Raw genomic sequence first — 17,870 nt, forward strand, 5'->3', positions numbered from 1 at the left:
AATGGGGTAAAATCTGGAAGCGTGGTGAAAACCAGGCGAAGGCTTTTCTCTTTATGTATTGCTTTTTAAAAGTGTTGGTTGGGTTTAGGGAAGTGGGTGGGCGGTGGTCAATCTGTCCTTTTGAAAACACTACTGGTTGGGTTCAGGAAGGAGGAGGGTTGGTTGGTCCATCAGTCAGTGATTCAGTCAGTCAGTAAGTCAGTCGACAGCAGCCTCTGGTGGATTTATGTGAGAACAGCAGGCGCAAATGGCACTACCGAGAGAAATCTGAGATCTCAAAAAATGTACGCAGCAGCCTCTGGTGGATTTGCAAAAAAACAAACGCTGCAAAAAACATAGCTCCTGGGGCGTATTTGACGCTCTCCAGAAATGTATATAGATGTATGTTTTCTAAATGTGCCTGGGTTGAAAAAATATGATATAATGCTTTGTAATATCAGCAAAAGTTTCTCAAAATAAAAACTCTCAATGAAGACAAATATACCATCAGGAATATGTCTGTAAATAAAAATAAATAAATTAGAACTTTAATTTTTACTTACATTTTTTGTTGAATCATTTGAACTTTTCTTGTCACCTCAATTTACATCGATCAAACTACAAACATAGACATATTTAAGACATAACATATTTAAATGTATTTAAAGTAAAATAAAAACAAAACATTTATTGTCATGGCTTTTTTGTGATATCTTTTTTAGTCTTAAATAAAATTATATTAAGAATGAAAAAAAAGTAACAATGTTAAAATACTGCTTTTCACCAGTCATAAGAAAAACTACTTTCCTTTTCACCATCAAAAAGGCAATATCCACTTATGACTTTATTGTATGACTTATGAATATTTTGAGAATATATAATGTAACGTCCAGTCTCTCAGCTGACTGACAGAGGTCATTGTGCGTTTGATCTGTGAGCCATTATTTGCTTATGTCCGCTGGCTGTTTAAAGTTTTGGCACACGAGCTTGAGTCATGGCACTTGACCACTGGCAATGGAAAAATTCTAAAGAGAAGCTGAAAAGCATCAAGTTTGGATTTTATAACACAGGCTTCAGGTCAATCCTTTGATCATGTGCCATTCAACAATAACCAATTTAGTTAATCAAAGACCCTCATGCTGTTCCCAACATAAATATCTGTCATATGATCCCTTCATGGGGTCTTTTTTTAAGTTTGCTCTGGAAAAATGACATGCTTGCACTTTAAAATGTTATTTGTATTTATTGTTTTAATTAACTACAGTTTATATAAAAAACGGTTGCATTGTAGTCCATTTGAGTAGTCCATAATAGTCCAAGACTTACTGTACATGTAATGCAGCTTTTTCTTCCCATTTCTTTTAGACTCTGTAGCATTTTAACTTACCATTTATTGTCTGAACCTGATGACCTCGTCACAGTTTTGATAAAATGGCTTTAACCTTGCCCAGCTTTTATGCAATCGTTTACTCACAGCTGGAAATCACTTTAACATAAGTGTACAGACAAAGTGAGTCTAAATTTGACATATCAGAACAAATGGTTTAAAAAGGCATTTTTGAGAGTCAGGAAAAATATGAGTTTCTACAGGTCCAGTAGCTGAATAGTTGACAAGAATGCTGTGATTTTAAAAAAATGGAGAAAAATAACTTTAAATTATAAAAGCTTCAATGAGTTTGATTGATGTTGAATACATCATTAGTTCAAGTGGAGACTTGCTATGGCCAGACTACTTGAGCCAGTGAATAACTAATCTGATTGATACTCTCTCTGACCTGACCTGAATTGGTAAATAGGGACGGTATGTGGTGGAATCATTTGAATCAGTGAATTCAGGTAGAGATTCATTCTGACTGGATAATTTGAATTAGTTAATTGTTAACTACTTGGTCTCTGGATAATTTGAATTTGTGAATTGTTAACTGTACTCGGTCTCTGGATCATTTGAATCAGTGAATTGTTAACTAGACTAAGTCTCTGGATCATTTGAATCAGTGAATTGTTTTCTAGACTAGGTCTCTGGATCATTTGAATCAGTGAATTATTAACTACACTCAGTCTCTGGATTATTTGAATCAGTGAATTGTTCACTTGACTTGATCTTTGGATCTTTTGAATCAGTGAATTGTTAACTAGATTTGGTCTCCGGATCATTTGAATCAGTGAATTGTTTTCTAAACTCAGTCTCTAAATCATTTGAATCAATGAATTGTTAACTATACTTAGTCTCTGGATCATTTGAATCAGTGAATTGATAACTTGACTTAATCTCTGGATCATCTGAAGTGAATTGTTAACTTGAATTGATCTCTGGATCATTTGAATCAGTGAATTCTTAGACTTGTTCTCACTGAATCATTTGAATCAGTGAATTGATAACTTGACTTGATTTCTGGATCATTTGAAGTGAATTGTTAGACTTGTTCTCACTGAATCATTTGAATCAGTGAATTGTTAACTGCAGACTTGCACTGAATAGATCATTTAAATTTGTGAATTGTTAACTGGAGATTCATTTTGACAGATTTTTTGTTGAATCAGTGCATCGAACTGAACAAAAAGAAAAAAAAAAACTATAATCATAAAAGATTAAATGATGCTGATTAACATTGAAGAGAAAATTAGTTTATGAGCCATACCCCCTCAGAGTTTATTCCGGTTGGACTAAATTAAATTCTGTGTAATGTTTTAATGACTCATAGTTTTTTTTTATCATGGCGAGTTTTACTGATTGGTTAATTTACCACCAACAGCAGATCTCTGTGACCCACTGTAAGATGCTATTATCTTGGCTTAACAGAAGCAATTGTTTTTAATTAATCATAATTACAATAATGCTGCTTTATTTGAGCCTGAAACATTAACCAATGTCTACATTTTGAATGTGGTAATGCATTAAACAAATGCTGTTTTCATTAGAAAGAGGTTTTCATTAATACAGTTTTATTATCTATCTATCTATCTATCTATCTATCTATCTATCTATCTATCTATCTATCTATCTATCTGTCTGTCTGTCTGTCTGTCTGTCTGTCTGTCTGTCTCTGTCTGTCTGTCTGTCTGTCTGTCTGTTATTAAATAGGGGGTTGTTTATTTATCATTGAGTTATTCGTTCGTTCGTTCGTTCGTTCGTTCGTTCGTTAGTTCGTTCGTTCGTTCATTCATTCATTCATTCATCTATATTCATCTATATTATTAAGGAGCATTTGATGTTAAATTTATTTATAGTTATTTATATTTATGAATTAAAGTTTTGTAATTATTTTAGTTAAATCATTCATTTATTCATTCCTTCAGGATCCATTTGATGTGAGGTTTTAACTGGGACCTTTGAGAAATGTTTTATAGCAAAAACATGTTGAGTTACTAGTTATTTTTTTTAAACTCCATAAGGAGTCTTAGGGCTCTATTTTTTCGATCCATGCGCAAAATCCATAGCGCAGACGCAAAAAGCTTTAAGGGCAAAACAGAATCCACTTTTGCTATTTTAAGGATGGAAAATTCAGCTCTGCGCCATTGCGCATTGTCTAACAGGGTTGGGCTTTCCTCTTAATGAGTTATAGGTGTGTTTTGAGAATAAAACAATCAGAGTCTCATCCCCCATTCCTTTTAAGAGTCAGTTGTGTTGCGCCATGGTGCATTTGCTTTTTACATGACGGACTTTGTAAGTGGAAAAACATTTCACTACAGAGAAAACAGTAAAACAGAGCATCTGCAGCGCAAGAATGAGAGATGAGCCTCCTTATTCTTTACTTTCACTTTCACTCTCGTGGATAAGGAAACGTGTTGTACTCACAGACATCCATACGTAATAAATTTTGTTTGTTATGTGCAAAGATTTTTTTCTAAATTATTTCTAAATTCAGTTCTAACTTCCAGCAAACAAATAAATGAACAATAATATCGTAATATATAATAATATAAGTGTGCTCAAAAAACTTAGTTATTTCCAAATACACACGCTGTGCCCCATATGGTGTAAAACCTGACATGTGGGCTAATCTAAGCTTGTTTTTAATAAAAAAAATGATCTATATGGTCTATTACAGTTCCTCAAAATAGCAACGCGCCAGCAATGCGCCTTAACATGCCTTCTTTTTTAGACCAGAACCCCTAAAGGCGCACAAATGAGCGTAAATGCATGTGCTATTTAAACTGCGTGGCGCAAAACATCAAAATGACTCTTGCACCGAGCGGAAACTAGCAAACAATTGGGTCGCACCTTGCACCGGGTATATGATAGGGCCCTTTATTTCTATTTTGTACCTATGTTTATTGTATATTACATATAATGTAATCTATACTACTGAAAATAGTGTGCACTCAAATATATTTATTTTAAAGGCAGACATGCTTGTTTTCAACATGAAAACTATTTGAAAATGAGTTTGGCAAAGCTTCAAAAGTATAGCAATTGTTTAAAAGTCAGACATGCAAACTTATTTTTATGTTTCAAAAGTAACAGATTTACAAACACTTCACAAAATAACCCCAGCATAGTTATGAAATGTGTGATTTCAGGACTGCAGGTGATCACTGTTAAGTCATTTAAAAAGATGATTCTAATTGTTGTCAACTGAACCGCATGCAATGCAATGATTATTATTTGAATGTGCAATAAGTGCTCGAAAATGTTTAGATTTGCTTCTTATGTATTGGCAACTTTTTGCTACACTTTATAGGGAACTGTTACTGTGGGAAATTGTTTTACACAGTCCAGTTGTCATGGTAAACTTTACGAATACGATACTGTCTCTGATGCATGTCCCTTTTAATAGTTATTTGAACAGCGTGTCATCTTTAACCTCTTGATTTAACAGCTTTCTTTATGGCATAACAGTATGCAATAATCTCAGTCTGTATTTAAATGCATCTTTATTGTAGGCCGCCAGCCACACAGTTGAATACTGAAAGCTCTGAGCTCTCAAGTATAGTAGCCAAAATACATATTTGGTGGTCTTGTGCAGTCATTACAATTGGCCCAATAATCTTTGACTTAATGTAAGTGTCAAAGGTCACAAAAAAACATCTTCATGACTTTAGCAGTTTAACTTTATTATTACTATTATTATTATTATTATTATGGAATCAGCCCCATGTGCCTGTTCTGTGAGGTTCACGTCTCCTCCATTGTGCCTGATGAAGTTCATTCCTGAAATTCTCATAATTTCTGCTAATGGGGTACTGATTTCTTGTCTTTGTTTAGCTGATGAATATTTATATATGACTTTGTTCACACTCGCCACATTTTTAGACAACAAAAAGTTTGGTCACAAATAGCAGCAGAGAGGGCTTTCTGTTGCTATAACAACAGCAGCAACAGTAGCTGTGTGATGCAGAGGTGTCGAAGAGAAAAAAAATTGCTAACAGAGAGTTAAATGTCTGTTAAATATAAACAAAACTCCACACAGAAACGTCAACTGACACAGCCAAGGCTCGAACCAGCGACTTTCATGCTGTGAGGTGACAGCACTACCTATTGCACCACTGCGTCGCCAATCACATTTTGTGACTCCTTTAATTATTTCCCTTCCATTAGCTTTGGATCTGAAAGGGAATTTTCCAATTTACCTTTATAGGAGTTTTAAAGGTAAATGGCAAAAAAATATTAAAAAATAAATAAACTTATGGACAAGCTTATTCCGTGTGCTAATGTTTTATTATGTGTAATCTAAACAATACATTTTTAAGAGAAGATTATTTTGCAAGCTGTATGTACAGTATATAGCTCTATATTTGAAGGATTTTTTTTTTTTTTGCTTTTTCATCTCAACAGCCATTTGATTTCTGTTTTATATAGTTTAAATGTAAAAGTGAGTGCTTGGTTTTGTTTTAGATCATTTTCCTATCCATTTAAGCAAAAATAGACTGAGAGAATGCCAGGAAATATTATTGCACCACAAATGGCTTTAATTTGTTAATAGCTGCTCTAACGGGTTTAATTTTCCCTCTTCAGTTGCATTAAGTAAAGCTGCTTCACTCCTAAAAGAGTCTAATTTTGGTCTGTATTGCAAAAGTAGCCAATTAAAAATATTGTTGCTTCTTCAAATTAGTAAATTGACCGCAAATGTGTGCGTGCTGCTAAATCCATTGTGATGCAGTTGCACATCCTTTTATGTGTTTTTTTTTTTCCATGGCCACTAGGAACACTGCAATGTCCAATAAATAGGGGAAGTTTCCCTGTATCCTAGTAATCTTTCAATTTATTACCATCTCAATGAAACTCACTGAGCCGCAAACAAAGTACTCAAGAGCATGATGTGGAGTCTTTATCTCAACAGGTTTTACAGTGTTTGATAAAGTGCAGAACCTGTACAGTCATGTGTTTGAACAGCGAGTGCAGTTTACAGTCATACCGGATGGTCATAAATGATGTGTCATTCATTTAAACAGCTATAGTCTATCTATCTATCTATCTATCTATCTATCTATCTATCTATCTATCTATCTATCTATCTATCTATCTATCTATCTATCTATCTATCTATCTATCTATCTATCTATCTATCTATCTATCTATCTATCTATCTATCTATCTAAGAATAAATACATCTAATAAGGTTTAACACAAACAAATCTACCCTGAAGTCATATGAGCCACTGTATTTTAAATACAAACAAAAATGAACAAAATAAACAAAACAAAAAATAACTGGAAAACTGCTTAAATTCATATTTTTTATTTGTATTACACATGACTCGATTTCTTTTCTGTGTATATTTCTTCTAATTTTGTTATTTTTGCTGTTAAACCACAAAGATAATCTGGAATTTACCAAACACACCAGCTGAATGACTTCAGTGTGTGTGTATATACACTGTATTTATGTGTGTGTATTTGTTTGTGTGTCTCTTTGTGTGTGTAATGTTAGAACCAAAAATATTTTGAACCTTGTTTATCATTTACAGTTTTTCTCAGTCGCTTTGGTGCATTTCTCACACTATTCACATTTGCACAACAGTTAAAGCATTTCTCAATACAATTAGTCATTTGTGCACATCCTAGTAGCAGTTTCTCATTTCTTCCAACAAATTGCAAGTGCTTTTGGACATGCATCAATTGCTTTCATACAACTCTCTGCTGTTTATAACATTATCATAAGCTTATGTCTTGTCAAAATTAACTAAACTTGTAAATTCTGAATAGTCATTCCATATAAAACTAATAGTCCTCATTTCATTACTTGAGTCATTACATACACAAATGTTGAACTAGTTGTCAAAATCTGTCTAGCAAATTTTATATAAAAAAGTATCTTTATTTTGCTGAAAATGTCTTTAAAATTAAACAATTTGATGAATGATTTACAGACCTGTGTGTGTCTTAGGTTCAGTTCCAATATGTACTGCAACATTGTAGACAGTTGTGCACAGCTCAACCCAAAGAAAGTTTATGTTTGTGGTAAATAAGGGTGTATTTATTCTTTTGCACAATGCTGTGAATAAATTAGGATTTTCAAGACCAAATGCAGTAAAAATGTGAAACATATATATTCAGTGTCTTGTACTCAGATACCTCACTAAATGCAGTCATGTCTAACTTTACTGTAGTTTTTAAATGGCTGTGCAAATAGTCTATAGTGCTGTTTTCAGGAAGTGTCACCAAAATCTGACTTTTTTGCATTGAAAATAATGTACAGAGTAAACATAATGAAAACATGACTAAGCCATATGACTATCTTGTTCATAAACGAAGGTGTTAGAACTTTTCATTTTGATGGTACTGACACTTAACTAAGAGTTTTCATTTTTGAGTGGAGTTTGCATGTTCTCCCTGTGTTCGCGTGGGTTCCCTCCAGTTTCCCCCACATTCCCAAGACATGCGCTACAGGTGAATTGGATACAATAAATTAGCCATAGGGTATGTGTATTTATGAAAGTGTATGGATGTTTCCCAGTATTGGGTTGCGGCTGGTAAGGCTTCTGCTGTGTAAAAACACATGCTGGTTAAGTTGCCGGTTCATTCCGCTGTGGCGACCCCTGATTACAGTTTTTCTCAGTCGCTTTGGTAGATTTCTAATGTTGAAATTCTTAAAACCACCGGTTCAATCTTCAGATCATTGTGTCACTTGTGCACATCAGAAAAGCAATTTCTAATTTCTCTGAACAAGTTGCAAATGCTTTTGTGCATCCATGCACAAAATTATGTACAATTCTCTGCTCTTTCCTATCAGTTGCTTATGTCATGTTAATCAAAATTAATTACTTTGGTCTCGGTTGAATAGTCTTACCCCAACAACATTTAATCATTTGCTCATGGCATAAGTCCTTGTGTTGACTTGATCTCTCCATGATTCATTTGATTGTTCACTGTTATTTTTATGTTGTTGAGTGTGACCTGTTACTGTCAACTGTCGGCTATTGCTGTACACCTAATTGCCCTTTGGGGACAATAAAGACATTCTAATCTAAAAAAAAAAATGGCTGAACAAGTTGTCATAATATGTTGTCATAATCAATTTTTCTATCCATTTTTGTTGAACTTTTTTTTCTAAATCTGTTTACAATTAGTAAATTTCTCCCAGGTGATTCTTGACTTTTTCTAATGAAGGTGCTTTTCTAAGAAGATTCCTATGTTCACATTACTACTTTTGTTTTGCTTTTCTTTGTGTATTCGGTGCTGTCTTTTCCTTTCTGTATCACAATGGCTTGATCTGGCAACAAATTACAGTACAATCAGCAAAAAAGAAAAAAGAAAAGAAAAGAAAAGAGGAAAAAAAAAGCCAAAGTCACTTTTAAATCTGATGGCACTGACACATTCGTTGACACAGAAATTTAGTTTTAAGAGAAAAATTTTGAGCAATAATCTGGGTTTTGCTGGTAATCCATGGTGTTTTGCTCTTTGTAACGTTGTTTTGAGAAATGTGCTTACTGCTTTGGAACATTTCTCAGTTCAAAATTTTAATTTTGCAAAGCGACTGAGGAAAACTGGAATAAAGGGAAAAGAAATTTAGTGAATGAAAAATAAACAACTGACCAATTAACTTACTGCAGTTTACCAGTTTTAAAATATTTACTTTTAAAAATCTTTACTTTTTTACTTAATCCATTTACTCATGTATGTATTAATCCAATTCCTTTAAGAATCATTATCCAAACAAACAGTAGATTTATTTGCTTATTTATTTACTTACCCACTCACATAATGAATAGTTCATAGATTTTTTTAAACTTTTGATTTAGGGATCTTTAAGCCAAACCCGTTCATTTACGCACTGTCAAAACTACAGCAGAATCACATCAACTCTGAGCGGCTGAGATTAAACCGAGCAGAGCGCAGAGTGGGCGGAGTCGAACACTCGAAACCACGCCCACTGCCAGACAGAACGCTTACACAGAAGCTGTCCATCACCCGCAGGCATTTGACTTACCTGAGAGTTGAAGCAGCGCACGTCTCTCCTCAAGAGACATCAGCGAAAGCTAAAGTGAACGGTCGCATAGGAAATGAGAAATCAGGCAGTTCAATGCAGCACGACCCATAAAGAGGGATTATAGCAGCTCGTCATCGCTCTATCAACAACAGGTAAGGCACTTTTCTGCAGTTTGAGATTTCTAACACTTTAGCTTGAGTCACAGTCACTTCTCAACGGAATGCAGAACATACAGTTATATGGCTGAAATGTTATTTTGAATGGTAATATCAAAGACGGTAAATAGTTACTGGTAAATAGTGCGAATGGTCCATATTTAACAGAGCTATTAAGCTATTAATTAGTATTTATACGGTAACTAATTACCTATAATGGTAACTAATTTAACGTTATTTATTTATCCGTTATTTATACTTTTATTTATATACTGATAGATAGATAGATAGATAGATAGATAGATAGATAGATAGATAGATAGATAGATAGATAGATAGATAGATAGATAGATAGATAGATAGATAGATAGATAGTGTTTTTTAACAAGCTGTGGCATTCTTTTTTATTCAGCATTTTAAATATGGGTCATCTACACTAAAGATTTTATATACAGTATTTAATGTTGTATTAAATAATATGTAATTTTCAATAAATGAATGTATTATTAAAGCATTTAGGTACTCTTTTCGTACTACAATCATACATATCTATAGATTCTCCTCTGATAATTTTTCATATTTATAATATGCTTAATTTAATACTCATATGACTTCAAAGTACATTTTTAGTCTATAATTCTTTGGTAACAATACTGTAATATATATATAGATAGATAGATAGATAGATAGATAGATAGATAGATAGATAGATAGATAGATAGATAGATAGATACATACATACATACATACATACATACATACATACATACATACATACATACATACATACATACATACATACATAATGTAATGTAATGTATAGCTTGACTTCAATATTTTTGATTTTGAAAGTAACCTCACATTGCCCAGAATCAGAGCAGAGCTTTGGAGCCTAATTATATTAGCGGTTGGAAAATGCTGATATAGGCGTTCATTATGTAATGAGCTTTGCATTGGTTTAATCCCTAGAATAAGAGAGCAGAACCGAATGGCTGTGAAAGTGTTCAGCATTGCAGTTTGCTAACGAGTGCCAGTGGTTTAATAATGGGTGACTTGTTGGGATTCAGAGTTATATGTTAGTTGATGGTGTAATATTTGATCCTTTGTGAGCTGGAATGTTACTTAGGCAGAGATCTCATTGGAACAGAGAAACTTTCTCTGTTGTATTGATTTAAATATTGATTATTTGGAATATTGATCATTTTCCTAAACTGGGGCAGACATGTTTTACTCAATACTAATACAATAAAGGCATAGTTCACCCAAAACTGAAAAATCTATCATCTTTAATTTATCATTCACTTGTCAAAAATCTGATTTTTCTTCTGTTGAACACAAAATAAGATATTTAGAAAAATGCAGAAAGTGATTAACTGGATCAGTGACAAAGCCCCATCCTAAAGGGTGGCACAATATTATTAAGGAAATGATTCTCTTAGAATTACTTACCTTTGTCATTCATATGTCCACTGAGGCTTTTCATCAAGTCTAGATTCCTTACTTGGACTTCAGTGATGTTTCTTTAAGCTGCACTTTGATTTATGGTATGCCATAATTGAATTTGTGTATTTTATTTTTATATATTTAAATTTTTTTTATTTACTTATTATTTATATATAATATTTATATAATGTATTTTATACATATTTTTTTAGCATTGGCATTGTCTGGTGGTTTGTTTCAAAGTGTTTTATTATTAATAATTAAAATGTTAATTTAAAAAAATGCACAGTAGGACACGGTAGGAAAAACCAAATACTGTGGAAGTCAATCGTTACAGGTTTCTAACATTTTTCACAGTATGTTCTTTTGTGTTCAACAAGAAAAAAGGAACTACCCCTTTAAATGCACACTGTAAAAAGTGAAATAGTGAACTTTTGCTATGAGATTTAACCTTAATAATTTTTTTGTAATGATTTTTGTATATATTATAAATTATTTTATAATATCAATATGAAACTACTTTAATTTAACATATTAACAAATACATATTTAGAGGAATTCAGTGATTTAAAAAAAACTTTAAAAAAGTTTTATTGCATAAATGTATTAAATATCAATGTATTATTATATTTATGTATTAATATATCTTTATTATCTATTTATATTTGTTTTAAAGTTTTATATTCCATAGTACTGAACTTAAACTGAAAAATCTATCATCGTTTATTTATTATTCACTTGTCACAAATGAGTTTCTTTATTCTGTTGAAAAAAAAAGATATTTAGAAAAATGCTAAAAAATGATTTCCACAGTAGGAAAAACGAATACTGTGGAAGTCAGTGGTTACAGGTTAACATTTTTCAAAATATCTTCTTTTGTGTTTAGCTGGAAAAAAGTAAATGCACACTGTAAAACGTGAAATAGTGAACTATTGCTATCACATTTATTCTTAATAATTCTTTTTGTAATGATTTTTGTAAATATTTTAAATGATTTTATAATATTAATATGAAATTATTATTATTTAATATATTAACAAATAAATATTTAGGAGGATTCAGTGATTTAAAAAAAAAACTTTAGCATTTTAGTGCATAAATGTAATAAATACATATGTATTATTATAGTTATGTATTAATAAATCTTTATTATCTATTTATATTTATCTTTATTTTCCGTAATCCTGAACTTTAACTGACATTTTGATTTTGTTTGTAGTTATCCATTGAATGAAACTAGTCTTAATTGTTCATCTTGACATGATCAGTAACCTGAGGTCAAACACAGTGCACAGTACAAACAGAAATCTGTGTTTTATGTCATTTAATGTATGTATTAATAAAGAAATCAAATGCGTGTGATGTAGTGTTGTGAACTCACCGGAAGAGCCGACAATAGCTTCTTAACCTGATTAAAGGGAGATCTGCCACTTCCTAATAGGATATTCAGCTGATTGTATCAATGAGAAAGTGTCGCTGGCTATTAAAACCTCTGCTGTCTTTTGTTTATTACAGCCATTATGGGGGAATAAAACTTAACATAAAAAAGAATCAAATGCAAAATCTGGACTGAAGTGATATGTTTAGGCAGTCAGTTGAACAATCAAAAGATGTAATAACTTACCACAGGCTTTTAAATAATCAACACTAGAGGTGGTGACGTGGGCACAGCAACAAGATTGATTAAGGGTCAGGTTTACTAACAGCTTAAGCCAGCACAAACTCTCATTTGCAGTTAAAAAGCTACTAGGGTTGTAACGATTCACTCAACTCCTTTTAATTAATTTTTTTTAACAATAGGAGAACAAGCATCATGACAATGTTGGAGAAAGTCCAGTATTTATAGAAATAGAAATAGTACTACAGAAATAGTACTACTCAGTTAAAATAGTGGGGTTAAAAATACCCCAACATCTATCCCGACTATAGGTTTTTATAGCACCTTCCCAACTATGGGTTATTTTAATCATTTATAAAATTTAACCCAATGCATTGGGTTATTTTTATTAACTGTTACTTTTTCTCATTCGGGTATTACTATTTGCTACTATTTCTAGTACTACTATTAATTTTATAAATATGGCCGTGTAAATAAATAACCTGCAGCTTTCAAAAATACTAAAAATGCTTAATTTCCACTACATTTTCGGTTCCAGACACAACATTTTTATCCATTTAATGTAGATCGGCTATGAAGTGCAGGTTTGTATCATCAATGATTAAGAGTGCGGGTGAAACGGATAGAAAAAAACTTGACATGGAGAGGCAATTTGACAAAAAAAAAAACTTGAGCTTAAGCTTAAAATAAACATTCAAATACAAAAACAACATTGCACATGCATATTAACATACAGCTGTTCTGTGTCAGTTGACTTGATATTCAACATTTTTATTATAGTTATTAAATAAATTACCCAATAGGTTAAAAAGGTTAAAAATAACCCAACAAAGCACCAAATATTTAACCCAACTGGTTGAGTAATTAATAAATAACCAAATAAAGGTTGAAAATAGCCCAACAAGACATTAAATATTTTTAACTCAACGTTTTTTATAGTGCATATTTCAATATTTATGTATTGTGATATATATCATTATTATGATATGAAAGGATTTATAATATATCATGATATATGATTTGTGTCATATTTCCCAGCCCTTTTACTATTTCTGTGGCGGAAATTTCTTGACGTGTAAGAACCCTTAACATTTTAAAACAAAGCTTTATAAATAACACATGTTAAGATTCATATGAACAGCCTAATTACTTTATCCATAAGACAAAATATTAACAGAAATATTGTGAAAATTTACTTGGACTATATATTATTTCTCTAAATAAATGTTTGAAATATATATATTTTTTTTAAATCACCGGAGGGCTAAAATTTTTACTTCAAATGTGAATATAGGTAAAAAAAGTGTAACATTTTGACGATCATTCATAGTGGTCACAGTTCATACTGGCTGATAAATCAGTGAAATTGTAATCGTAATTTAGCAAACTTTACGATCGTCTTGCACATCTTGCTAAAGAAGCACAGTTCTGTAATAAATAGAAACCTTCAAAACACTGTAGAATGCCTATACAGGTTGCTAAATCAACCAAAGATTTAACTGCTTATATTGATTCAACGTGACTAATAAACATAGATGTCATCACACAGAAGGATTTATTTCAAACACTTGATTAAGGCTATGAAGTGAGCTTTGCGTGAAGAAGCGATCAAATTTGGCATTCTCACATGCTTTCAGATGTAGCAGCATTTACAACAAAGAGCCGTAGGTAACAGAGAACAGCTTTTGTTATCACAGATTAATTATATTCAAAGGCATTATCGTGCAACTACTAATTGCTACTAATTACAGAACCGGCTTCACTGACAAAATGCGCATGGCAATCAACTTCATGTAATTGTTCAGCCCTAATTCATTCACAAATTTGTTGAATATAATTTCTACAAAAATTTGTGACTTTTCAAAAGCTTCAGCATTCACTTTGTACTGCATTACATTCAGCATCTCACAAAGGTCAAACGTTTGAGCTAAAATTTCATAGATAAAGACTTGTTGATTTGTAGGAGCTTCCCTTTAAGACGTCAAAATGAAGGAAGAAGAGAATTTAAATGAATCGTGCAATGTGACTCACTTTACTTTTTTTAGTAGTCAGTTTTTTTTTATTTGTGACATTACTAAGTGGCATAAAAAGCTTGTCTTAACTCCTATTGCTAGTATTAAACGCATCTGACTATCATTGGCTCTGCTTGTTCACAACATAATTTGTTCTGCTGTTGATTGCGTTTGTCATTATTGGAATGAGCTTCAGCATCTTTGTTCTTTAGAATATTGAACTCTCATTCACTCTTTGATTTGATCTCTTGCGCTAATCTGCTAATCATGCTAAATCTGGCTCTAAGTGGATAAATTAACCGAGTCTGTAAGTTCTCACTTGTTTGACAGAGCAGCATCAGCTCAGGCTCTTCCCAGGAAATAGATGCCTCAGTCTGCATTCTTGCAGAAAGGTAAAATACATTGCTTAAAGATATGTTTTGTTGCATGTTTCAGATAACAAATCCACTAAAGGGTGCTGTCTCTATTTAAGCAAACCTGAAACATGGTATTTAGAGTAAGTTTTATTGTACACTTCAGATACATGTCCTAAACGTCCTCAATAAGGTTGGGCTTGTCTTACAGGCCACTTAGCGACCCATTACCAAATAAAACCCTTCCATAAACTGCTTTCTCACGCCAATTCGTAACATTTGATTTATTAGCTACTTTGAATGATCTCATGCGTATAATTTAGTACGATTTGCTCATCTTCCAATGTCGGTTGTGTTTAGGGGTGGAGGTTTAGTGCCACACCTCCTTATAAAAACCATACATTTTGTAGGATTGAACTTTTGAATTAAGAAGTTCGTTCGAACTTATAGTTCTGTTTTCTCGTGATATCACGCTGCATGAACAAAAAGAAATAGTGTTTTTTCATGTTGTGTTCACACCAGACACGGAACGTGCGTATAAATTGTGCATTTCGCTCGTAAATAGAATAAAAATCCGGTTCATTTGCGCATCAAAATCAGCTTTATTCGCGCGTCTAATCCGCTTCAGTTGCGCGTCAAATTAATTTCAGAACAGACACAGATTCGCCTCATGGGCGGGGCTTCTGTCTGCCCAGTGACTGTAGTTTCTTTGCTAAATGGCTAACAGATTTTATTTGAGAAAATAACTGTGTTTATGTGTTTCATGAAGGCTGAAAAGCAGTGTCGATACATTTGGAGCAATGTCTGATTCCACTAAATCTTTCAGAGCTCTGTAAGCTCATAAACTCCTCTAGAAACTTAACCTGGATGATGAAGGCTTTCACTGGTGCTTCTGACTGAGCAGAGTCTAGTTTGATGAACTGTTATCAGTGTGTGCAAGAGGATTTTTCCCCCGGGAGACCAACAACAGGCGCTACGTCATAATAAAAGCTCCTGATTGGTTAACGCAGCGCAATACATACAAATTATGCAAACTGCGCAAATGACGCAAATTGTGCGAATGGCGCAGTACAAATTGAGCGTTTCACGCAAATTGCTTGAGTTCAAAAATCTGAACTTCAGCGATTCGGGCCGCGCAATTCGCATAAAGCACCGCAGGATGTCTATTCGTGCCTTTGCCTCGACTTAACATGTAAATCACTCATGCTTGACACTTCTTCCACGTCTGGTGTGAACACAGCCTAAAAAATATGTACATTGTAACAACATAGTTTCGTCTTGATTTTCAACACTTTAATGTCTTATGGAATTATTGAAGCTGAACGCTCTGCATCACAAGTTAAACACCGTACAAGTGAGCATATAAAAAAAGTTGTTCATACGGAGATAGACGGGTGAGGAAAACGCATTTGATTACACATGAAAAATTATTTTGCATCTCTTAATAAGTTTCGACAAATCAGAATCGAGCATCCAACACCACTGTATTATAAATGTAAATATATACTGTATATTATATATGTACTATATATTAACGCTTTGAAGAGGGAATCAGACTATGTCAGGCTATAAAAGCTATTTCCTGTTCTCTTCACTAACTCATTGACTTCTGTAGAAGTTTATACTTCTAGTGTTTGGTGTTGCTTTTTGTGTGGTACAGATCCCCCGTCGGAGCTGTTGAGTCACTAATGACTCTTTGCACTTTGGAAAGCTGCGTTCACTCTGTTGGTTTTAATAAAGCAGTTTTTAAAAGATATGTAATGGTTCGCCCAAAGTCTGTTTAGTCAACATAAAGTCATTCCAAACTTGCATTATTTTTAGTTTGAAAAACAGGATTATACAGAATCTTAGACCTTCATACAAGTTCATGTGTACTAAATAGTTTTGTATCGAGACAAAGGCTGAATTTTAAGCAGTTACAAATAAAAAGTTTTCATCAAAAATGTTACTTAAAGTCATTATGCATAGATTAGTAAAATTCGAATAAGATTAGAGCTTAGATATATTATGATTTTTCCTGAATAATTAAATTTAATGAGTTAGTTAGTTAGTTAGTTAGTTAGTTAGTTAGCTAGTTAGTTAGTTAGTTAGTTAGTTAGTTAGTTAGTTAGTTAGTTAGTTAGTTAGTTAGTTAATATAGCACATTTTTACAAAACAACGTTGCCCAAAGTGCTGAACACAATCAATGCTAATTAAAATAAGTCCTACACCACATACATAATTAAAATATAAGACAACCCATCAACAAGCTCAAATGCTAAAGAACAAAGGTGCAGTTTCAGAAGCTTTTGAAAAACAGATAAAGTTGGAGTTTGTCTAATGTGGGGGGAAGCTTGTTCCAGAGTTATGGGGCGATGACACCAAAAGCCTGATCCCCACTTTGCTTACTCCGGGACTTTGGTACAGAAAAAAAAAACTGATCAGTAATCAGTTATTTTTAAAAAATCTGTAGTGGTATCAGAAGACTTGGATATGGACTATTTCTATTATGCTACATTTTCTTTGTATTAGTTATACTAATTATATAACACATTTTTAATTGTATTTATAATTCAGCGACTGTTATAGTTGTATTTTTATATTTTAAAGTATATATATATTTTTTATACATTTTTTCAGAAATGCAAAGTTTGTGTTTTATATAAAAAAAAATTTAGAGCATAAAGGTTATGAACAACAGCAAATAATACTGTATGTAAAGACAGTCTCACTGCAATTTGTAACTTTTTGATTTAGTGGTTCGTATGACCTACTTTTTACAATTTAGTATGATTTGCTCATCACCCAATGATGGTCGGGTTATGGGTGTGTTTGGGTGCCACGCCTCCTTTTTAAAATCACACATTTTCTTACAGCTGAACTTTGAACTGACAAAATGTAAAAGACTTACGTTTTCTTGTGTGTTCAGGCTGTTATACACTATGTCATTAGACTTTATA

At 32.7% G+C, this 17,870-nt stretch overlaps 1 protein-coding gene across 7 annotated transcripts in view; it reads left to right on the forward strand.

Annotated features, from left to right (window-relative positions):
- The first annotated feature begins 9,185 nt into the window (after positions 1 to 9,185).
- prlra (prolactin receptor a) overlaps positions 9,186 to 17,870 on the forward strand; it is a 55,113-nt gene continuing 46,428 nt past the window's right edge. For 5 of the 7 annotated variants that reach the window (XM_087299479.1, XM_087299481.1, XM_087299478.1 and 2 more), the window contains exon 1: positions 9,334 to 9,502. The gene's annotated coding sequence lies outside the window, so the exon portion shown is untranslated. 7 annotated transcript variants of the gene reach the window in all.

The sequence above is a fragment of the Danio rerio genome, chromosome 21 (assembly GCF_052040795.2).
Source record: "Danio rerio strain M-AB ecotype USA chromosome 21, GRCz13ab, whole genome shotgun sequence".
Lineage (NCBI taxonomy): Eukaryota > Metazoa > Chordata > Actinopteri > Cypriniformes > Danionidae > Danio > Danio rerio.